This window comes from Limulus polyphemus, unplaced genomic scaffold, assembly GCF_000517525.1.
Source record: "Limulus polyphemus unplaced genomic scaffold, Limulus_polyphemus-2.1.2 Scaffold5550, whole genome shotgun sequence".
NCBI classification, from domain to species: Eukaryota; Metazoa; Arthropoda; class Merostomata; order Xiphosura; family Limulidae; genus Limulus; species Limulus polyphemus.
The window spans coordinates 13,826-21,293 of record NW_013671160.1 but is presented as its reverse complement, the minus strand read 5'-3'; the positions used below and the strand labels follow the sequence as shown (position 1 = coordinate 21,293).

The 7,468-nt window shown below is 33.6% G+C and overlaps 1 long non-coding RNA gene across 1 annotated transcript in view; it reads left to right on the top strand.

The window, feature by feature from the left end:
- Positions 1–4,682, top strand: part of LOC111089206 — a 37,369-nt gene extending 32,687 nt beyond the window's left edge. Inside the window, exons 2-3 of the long non-coding RNA XR_002613513.1 lie at positions 1,895–1,986; positions 3,668–4,682. This is a non-coding gene — a long non-coding RNA (uncharacterized LOC111089206). The remainder of the gene's footprint in view (positions 1–1,894; positions 1,987–3,667) is intronic.
- Positions 4,683–7,468: the final 2,786 nt, after the last annotated feature.

Here is a 7,468-nt window from a genome sequence, read left to right as displayed (position 1 = left end):
CCATAATGTTTCGCGTGATATATTAAAATATTGTTACCATAATGTATCGCGTGATATATTAAAATATTGTTACCATAATGTTTCGCGTGATATATTAAAATATTGTTACTGTGATTATGTGTGTGAGATATATTAAAATATTGTTACCATAATGTTTCGCGTGATATATTAAAATATTGTTACCTGTGATTATGTGTGTGAGATATATTAAAACATTGTTACCATAATGTTTCGCGTGATATATTAAAATATTGTTACTGTGATTATGTGTGAGATATATTAAAACATTGTTACCATAATGTTTCGCGTGATATATTAAAATATTGTTACTGTGATTATGTGTGAGATATATTAAAACATTGTTACCGTGATTTTCGGTGTGCTATATTAAAATGTTGCTACCATGATTTTTCGCGTGATATATTAAAATATTGTTATCGTGATTTTCTGTGTGTTGTACAAAACATTGTTACCGTGATTATCTGTGAGATATATTAAAATGTTGCTACCATGATTTTTCGCGTGATATATTAAAATGTTCTGCTTTATACACCGTGATTTTGATAAAAAAAAGTTCAAAGCTGAGGCATTGAAAAGATTTGTTTGAACAACTTAGAAAATACCAACAAATCGTACTGCATCTATGTGAGTCCTTCAATTAAAAAAAGTATAACATTTTCATGATGTTCAACTCGCTTTATTAAAGTACTTTAATAAGTTTGGATCTAGCGAGTAAATAAGATATTTTAAAGAAACAGTAAGGAGGTGAAAAAGAAAAGACTTGAAAGTTTCAGTATGGAGATCATATAATGATATATAGGGCTCGACTCGAAGGATAATGTGAATAAAATTCAATGGGAGTGCAAGAGAACTGAATAACATTCAATGGGAGTGTAAGAGAACTGAATAACATTCAATGGGAATGTAAGAGAACTGAATAACATTCAATGGGAGTGTAAGAGAACTGAATAAAATTTAATGGGAGTGCAAGATAACTGAATAAAATTTAATGGGAGTGCAATAGAACTGAATAAAATTCAATGGGAGTGCAAGAGAACTGAATAACATTCAATGGGAGTGCAAGACTGAAGAAAATTCAATGAGAGTGCAAGAGAACTCAATAAAATTCAATGAGAGTGCGAGAGAACTCAATAACATTCAATGAGAGTGCAAGAGAACTCAATAAAATTCAAAGGGAGTGCAAGAGAACTGAATAAAATTCAAGGGGAGTGCAAGACAACTGAATAAAATTCAATGGGAGTGTAAGACAACTGAATAAAATTCAATGGGAGTGCAAGACAACTGAAGAAAATTCAATGAGAGTACAAGAGAACTGAATAAAATTCAATGGGAGTGCAAGACAACTAAAGAAAATTCAATGGGAGTGCAAGACAACTGAAGAAAATTGTTTCAGAGATCGGCATCACACGTTCTCGTCCTACACGTATCAACTTTGTGATCGGCTTCGTTTCAAGAGTTCTTTCGGATTCGAATAACGAGAAGCAAGGTCATTATAAAAAAAGTAGATAATATAGTCCTTCCCCCCGCTTCTTGTTCCATTCACGTCACATAATTCAAAAGAAATACACTGCTAAACTGGTAGTCAAGATGTAAAGTATACATCTCCAGGGAGATGCTCGTGACTTCGACACGGGTCAGTGGGAACAAAGGCTCGTCCTAGCCCTCGACATTAGCCTGAAATACATAGCATTAATGTATATCGTTAAAACCATGCTTCATTCATCAAATTCATAGTGAACACGTAAATAACCACCATATAAAAGCTACGAAGCGCATAGAGTTAATTTCCTTTTCATTACACCTTGAGATTGTGCCTAAAGGCGATATTTCCAGCATTAAGACATCTGATGATTCAATACTTTTTTTTTATCAGGATGATGAGATCTATAAAACAATTCTCTTGGAAATTGTTCCGAAATCTGTTCATCAGGCCTGACGAAGTTACTGTATAAGTAGTGAACTGATGTAAGTAGTACGTACATTAATTATTTTTTTTATTAGTATTTAGGTGAAGAACCCTTTGCACAATGATTTTGTTTAGATTTAATTTCTAAATTATAAACAATAGAATTTATTCAATTTTACTTTTTCTTAATAAAATGAAAATAACATATAGCATTTTAGCACAAATACAACATATATACGGATAAGACTTAACAATGATAGTTCCGTACAAGAGACAACTAACTGTACAGATGAACAACGTCAGTAACTCCACCAGGTGCAACACCTGAACAGATAAACAACATCAGTAACTCCACCAGGTGCAACACCTGAACAGATGAACAACATCAGTAACTCCACCAGGTGCAACACCTGAACAGATAAACAACGTCAGTAACTCCACCAGATGCAACACCTGTACAGATGAAAAATGCCAGTAACTCCACCAGGTGCAACACCTGTACAGATAAACAACATCAGTAACTCCACCAGGTGCAACATCTGAACAGATAAATCAACGTTAGTAGTTCCACCAGATATGATAGCCGTTGGGATAAAACATAGCGGTAACGGCTCTGCAAAGGTTCAACATATTTACAGACAAAAAAAGAAGAAGAAATAAATAACAAATTAACATCAGTTGTTCCGGACGAGAGTACGTTTGTAGCTTGACAACAGATGTACGAGGTAAAGGATGACTTTAGTAACTCCACGAGAGATGACAACTTTCTACCTAAATGTTAGTGTTAATAGATCCAAGAGAGATGAAAGCTATACAAGAAAAGATAACACTAGCAGTAACTACACACAAGAGACAACATATCGCAAATAACAGATAACGTTATTAACTTCAAAAGAGACATAGCCGTATGTATCAATAAAATATAACTTTAGTAAAACAATAGGGACAACTGTACACGTGATATATAACGTCAGTATCTCCACGATAGACGACAGCTGTTAAGGTAAAAGATAACGTCAGTATCTCCACAATGTACGATAACTGTTGAGGTAAAAGATAACGTTAGTATCTCCACGATAGACTATAGCTATTAAGGTAAAAGATAACGTCATTAGCTCCACACGAGAAGAAAGCTGTAAAGAAAATATGATGTTAGTATTGCTTTACAAGAGACGAAAGTTGTATGCGTAAAAATTAACGTCAGGATCTCCACAAAAGTTGACGATAAAAGAAATTGTCTGCTCTTTTTCTATTGTATTGATATTAACTTCCATGAAAGCAAGCTGCCTACATAGAGATATACCAAAAATAAATCGGTTAATAAGCTTAAATATACTTTTCTTAGGGTTTTACTTATAAAAGGTTATAATGCATTGTTTCATCAGTTGGATATCCTTACTGTTAACGATGTTTTCGGCCGTAATCCTAACAATATTTCACAAAGTACGACCAGCTTAGGAGGTTCAGGCAAGTCCTAAATCCATATGGTAAGCGAACAGTGTAAAACAATCAAATTAGATAGATTAAAGATTCTATCTAATATTATGAACGTAAGTAACAATAAAAGAATAATATCCTACTTACAGTACATACACACACTAACTGCTGTCACCTGTGTTCATTGAAGAACGTATTATCAGTATAATCACGTATAAATAAAACTTTACACAATCCTCCCTAAACACATCTTGTGACCAATGATTTAAGAATGAAGAAGAATTTTTCTTTCTTTTTCTTTAGGGGGTGGAGTAATGGGAAAATGCGATCTTAGCCAGAGTGGAGCAGTCAAGATAAAAGACAACGATTTACTGCAGTTCAGTAAAATCATCAAAATAGCCAGAACCGGATTTCTTGCCAAAATCGTAAAATTTATTTTAAAAAACTCAAGTAATTAATTACTTCAAGTTACATAAGTAAGCCTAAGTTATAAATAAATACTTAAGCCTAAGTATTAACAAAATATATAAGGCAAGTTCTTTATATGGGGAACATTTTTCAAAATCATAAGAATTTACTTTGTATACAAAAGACATAAAAAACGTACTTCAACTTAAAAGAAAGTGCCGATAATTTTTAAAATTTTTGTTCTAACACTCATGTGCACAAAAGACAAAAACTAAAAACAGACTTCAACATAAAACAAAGTGCCGATAATGTTTTTAATTTTTATGCTACAGCTCATCTTCCGTAGCGAAGAACGCGGAAAACGTATTCAAGGTAAAAATTAGAAAAAAAAAGTATTCAGTAAGATAACACAGCTGACATGTAACGCATGGAATCTTGAATAGAGTTTAAAGTTGTTTTTTTTTCACTTTTCTGCCACCAACTACTCGTGATGCGTTATGTAAAGCTAAACTTAACAACTACCAATTGTACTAGTGTTGTCGATATTGTAGCTTGAATGAGAGGATATGTCTATCAAGAAATGTTAAATCTATATACCAACTGAATACAGTATCATTGTAAAGAGAAACTTTCCGGTTTTTATTGTATGGATAGAAACTAAAGTACTTCAAAATCTAAGCAGTAAATTTTTGTATATTCCAGATAAGAAAAAAAAATCACTTCAAAATTGAAAGTGAACAAATAAGTTTCAATATTAGTATCACGAGGATTGAACACTAAATTTTAGCGTTTAAGACCTAAAGCTTACTGCTGAGCCACTGATGGGTTTGACATTTGTTGATAATAGATAATAGATTATCCTCATGAGGATAATAGATGTCTTTTTTTATCCTTCTTCCAAATAAACTGACAAAGGAATATAACGTTTGGTCATTTTTAAAGGAAAAATTCATAACTCCATACAACAAATCGTTTCTTCTGACTGGTATTTTATATAGCACCAGAAAAAGAAAAAAAATGGGGGATAGCGCTTGTTGTCCTCATTCAGGTCAAAGTTCAGAGCTCCACAGAACGAAATGAGGGCTCTTCTGATTGATCTTCGATATAACATTGCAACTGCTAATAAAAGAAGATAATACTTGATTTCGTGAAAGACAAAGTTCAGAGCTCCACAGAACGAAATGAGGGCTCTTCTGACTGATCTTTGATATAACATTACGAGCTCTGAACTTTGTCTTTCACGAAATCAAGTATTATCTTCTTTTATTAGTAATCCACAGAACGAAATGAGGGCTCTTCTGACTGATCTTCGATATAACATTACGATTGCTAATAAAAGAAGATAAGATAACACTTGTTGATTTCGTGAAAGACAAAGTCCAGAGCTCTACTTAAGGAAGTGAGACACTCTCTTTCAGGTTTTGTTCGAAATAGCCCAAATATTACTAACGAAAGTTATGTTCTTTGCATTGAACTTTGACAGGACATTGACACGGGTCACCAGTGAAATGTTAGGATAGCTGTGAATATGCTTAATTAAACTATTCACCCTAGATGGAGTCTAACGTAAAAGCTTGTTTTTACAGTAATGCTCTTTACGAAGAGGGTTGAAATACCCATGGATAGTTCAATGTGTTTCTTTGTGCTTAACTTCAAACAAACAGACAAACCACTTGTGATCCATATTGTTATTTATTTATATTGAGCTAAAATTTGAATAGTTATCAAGTGAAAATAACTGGTGTTTTGGTTAAGGTTCATTTATCTCTAAATTTCGGTTTTAACCGATAAAATACCCCCCCCCCCGATACATATAATAACAATAAAACTAATCGTCGTTTTCCCAATAAACACCAGAAATGGTCAGTTGGACATACAACTATTGGTACTTTTATAACTACGTTGCCATGGGATACTACTCTGACAGAAAAGGAACATTTTTCGTGTGTTAGTGGTACGTTTGTTTTTATAATTTCATATAAAATAGTAGCTACTCTTACAAAGTTTTAACATATATAGAACTCAGAGAAATGAATGTGCAGAGAATATACGGTATATTAGTACACTCATTACGGTATCAAAAGCGAAAACTCCGAAAAAAAATACAGATTTTAAAATATCTAAATGAAACCATGTAAAAAAATATGTAAACACCGAAAACCTGAAACCCAAATTGTGATTTAAATACCCATTGTTGTATCCAGAAATTGTAAACTTTTTCTGTAGACATACTAAGTTTTCTATTTTGTTTTATAAACGCACAGACTGTAATTGTATAAAAGTTTGGTGCTGTTTATATTAATTTTCAAACCGATAAGTGTTCATTATAGAACATATTTGAAGAACAGTTTGTGAGAAGTTTCCGCTCTATGTATAGTATATAGTCCTTTCTTTACGTATTTCTGCAAAGTACAGGGAGATCCAAAAGTTAGTTGTTCCAGTGTATACATATTTCACAATTTGTCTCGGATTAACGTACGTATACATCTCCCTACTTCTAGTATATATATCATCCTGGAGCACAGACCTATAAAGTAAGTTCGAGTTTGTTGCTGTAAATCCAATGTTTGTTTGTAGTTAAGCACAAAACTACACAGTGGACTGGCTATCTGTTCGAATAGTTAACTTGGGATCACTTTAAACACACAGATCATCATAAAATGTACTAAATTGATTTATTCTGGAGTTAAAACTTAAAGAGTTAAACGATAATGACTGGCGAATCTTCTTTAGACAACAAATCAGGTACACATTTCGCGAGATAAAATTCCTTCACGTTGAGATACAGTACCTTCTCAAAATGGATACACTAATGTAGCAACCTTTGACAAGGGATAACACAGAGGAAACTGGTCATTAAGAGACATGCTTACGTTACGAGTTTAGGCCGCTTTCGCTCCACTATTGTAGATAACCGTTCAACCACAACGAAGTGCTCTTTTGTTGAAGAAACTGCTCAACCGACACTTTGAAGCCGAGTTACTAAAGTTGTGTTTTACGGTCAACTGTTTTGAAAATCCTACCCTGGGTTAGATGTGACCTCTCTCTGCTAGAGCAACAAGTTAACCATGCTAAAAGACTAGACAAACACTAAACATCGTGCTCTGGTAATACTCGGATTAACTTTGCAGGGAAAGAAATCCCAAATGAACAATACTAAAAGACTAGACACACCCTCAGTATCATGTTATAGTAATATTCAGGTTAACCTTGAAGGAAGACAAATCCCAAATGAACAATACTAGAGGACTAGACACACCCTCAGTATCATGTTATGGTGATATTCAGGTTAACCTCGAAGGAAGACAAATCCCAAATGAACAATATCAGAAGACTAGACACACCCTCAGTGTCATGTTATGGTGATATTCAGGTTAAACTTGAAGGAAGACAAATCCCAAATGAACAATACTAGAAGACTAGACACACCCTCAGTATCATGTTATAGTAATATTCAGGTTAACCTTGAAGGAAGACAAATCCCAAATGAACAATACTAGAAGACTAGGCCAACCCTCAGTATCATGTTATGGTGATATTCAGGTTAACCTCGAAGGAAGACAAATCCCAAATGAACAATATCAGAAGACTAGACACACCCTCAGTATCATGTTATGGTGATATTGAGGTTAACCTCGAAGGAAGACAAATCCCAAATGAACAATATCAGAAGACTAGACACACCCTCAGTATCAT